Raw genomic sequence first — 2,573 nt, 5'->3', positions numbered from 1 at the left:
TGACGTCCACTGTTAGCGATGACCTGACTGTACATGACTGGAGCAGGTCTACCAGGACTGATGCAGCCTGTGTGTGTTCCAGCTGCTGTTCTCTGATTATCCAGCAGAGGTCAGACTCGTCCTGTGTACCAGTGATCACAGCTCGCCACGGTCCAGGCCTGTATGAGGCAGGGGGATGAGCTGCATTGAACTCTCTGAATAAATAAATAGAGATGCTGAGTCCATCACTGGAGGACACCTACACAACAGATCAATAGCAGATCAATAATCAATCAATGACTGGATCAATACTTATAGAGATCAGCCGGTCGATCGCTTCACATAGCTTTATTTAAAACAGCACTAAGACGACACTGCTGAGGCGAGATAACGTCGTGCCTTCATCAGCCAAACATCTGATCCGTCATGCTGTGAAGCAACACGACGGGTCCGTTTAAAATCAGAAGCACACACGTCTCCCTCCATATGAACATGACGGAGAGGAGAAGATCCATCTGACTGTGTCCTACCAGACAGGTCCAGGTGGATCCAGGTACAGTCGGGACTCCATAAACTAAATGTAAACCATCTCTTATGTCAGATAGCAAAGCTGTCGGGTTATCAAGTCATGACTGTGTAGGATGTAATTCTCCTGATCAGTAAAAAGCTAATCGATACCTGGTCCGTCCTTTACTGAGCTCTAATGTGTACCTGCCCGCCGTTACCACAGCTAGACTCTAGAGGGAGCCAGTGATCCAGATGATTATGACCTGACACCAGACCATGTGAAACAAGCAGGACTTGTGGAGGCCTGTCTGATACCTGTTCCTTTACTTCATGTGGTGTCTCTGCAGCCCAGACCGGGCACACAGCACCGGGGGTTCTGGAGGGTACGTGACCCTTTCTTTCCCAACAACACATTAAAATAAGTAATGAAACGGCCCCATGCCCGGGTGACAGGAAGACAAATCATTTAATGTCATATATGACCAAAAAACGCACAGAATTCTTATATTTGAGGCAGCAGGCAGCGAACTTTAATAATAATAAGTGAAGCGGTGGTCTGATCAGTGGCAGGTACATCTCCAGTCAGCATATGAGGAGCAGACGGCAGCAGCATTTGTCCAGAACCGTCAGCATGAGGCTACGCTCTCTGATCCAAACTGTTACGGTCAACATCTGTGTACGTCTTTGTTTCAGTTCCAACGTGTTTGCAGCTCCAGGACGGTCCTGAAGCTGTCGGACGCTGTGCATGGATTATAAACACGTATGATCTGGTACCTCACACCGCCTCCTGCACTCTCAGCCGGTCACATCGCCGTTAGTCTGGTGACCACTCAGGATAATTATTCAACCAGGATGTCCTCAGACAGATCACAAAGAAGCCTCACTGTGCAGAGCGGGATCAATGCTTCATTTAGACTCATGATGTCCTCATGGACCTTTTCCTCGTACTTCATCTTGTATTCAGCAAATTATGCAGCATTCGAGTGACCCAACTTCTACAGAAAGAACTAGATCCCAATGTGAGCAGTTCAAATGTTCTCCTTTGTGTCTCCTGCTGCAACAACAACGTCCTGAACCGCTGAGTCGGACTGCATCACTACGGCCCGCTGAAACGCTGATGAGTATGTATGACTGAGACAGATGTGCTGTCAGGACACTGCGTCCACACCGACGTGCTTCTCATTAGCCAACATGGCAGCACTCAGCCTTCTCAGCTCCAGCCGGTGCTGACGGTGACTTTCACGAGTTAAAATGACAAATATTAGGTCACATCAGATGCTGCTAATTAACACTGATTCAGCGAGTACGTGGACAGAAGGTCCAGATGCAGCTCGTCTGAGTGTCCGTGTGTCTGAGGCCCGTTCTGACCAGACGTCTGAGGTCAGAGGTCATTTGGGTTTCCTATGAGCAGCCAGCGGACAGCACGGCGCGGCTACGTGATGGTATATCACTAAATGATCACACCGCTGTACACGTCTACGACCTGCTTGTATAGCTGCACCGGCCCGAGTCGGTTCCGCTCTGTGAAGGTTTCAGAACCCAAACAGCTTCCTGTACAGACCCTGATGAGCAGATGGACGGCTGCTGGATATCACGTTTACTTTGAGTCATTGTAATTATGAAATTAAATCAGATCAAACCAGCTGATGGCAGGTTTCCAGATAAATCTCCACCAAGAGGAAGGCGTGGTTCAGACACAACAGCTCTGGACCAAACACCTGAAGCTGTAGGTTAAAACGATGATGAAGAAGAAAACACTCAGAGCTCTGTGACAGATCACAGCTCGACCTTCTTCACCTCCAGCCAGCAACTTCCAGAAACAAGAATGAAAACAGACGAATACTGTCCCGACCACTGTGTATTCTATTCTATTCTATTCTATTCTATTCTATTCTGGCCGTGCTGACCCAGTATAACATGTGAAACGATAACAGACGATGACGCTGATTTTACTACATCCTGCCACGTTTACGACACCCAGACACCATGAACACACCATGAACACACCAGAGGACACCATGAACACACCATGAACACACCAGAGGACACCATGAACACACCATGAACACACCATGAACACACCAGAG

The 2,573-nt window shown here is 48.2% G+C and overlaps 1 protein-coding gene across 1 annotated transcript in view; it reads right to left on the bottom strand.

The window, feature by feature from the left end:
* Positions 1-2,573, bottom strand: part of LOC103371250 (apoptosis regulator BAX-like) — a 10,725-nt gene that overhangs the window by 6,240 nt on the left and 1,912 nt on the right. The window lies entirely within an intron of this gene.

The sequence above is a fragment of the Stegastes partitus genome, unplaced genomic scaffold (genome assembly GCF_000690725.1).
Source record: "Stegastes partitus isolate 25-593 unplaced genomic scaffold, Stegastes_partitus-1.0.2 Scaffold1551, whole genome shotgun sequence".
Classification (NCBI taxonomy): Eukaryota; Metazoa; Chordata; class Actinopteri; family Pomacentridae; genus Stegastes; species Stegastes partitus.
The sequence above is the reverse complement of the archived record's forward strand: the minus strand, read 5'-3'. Positions and strand labels throughout refer to the sequence as shown.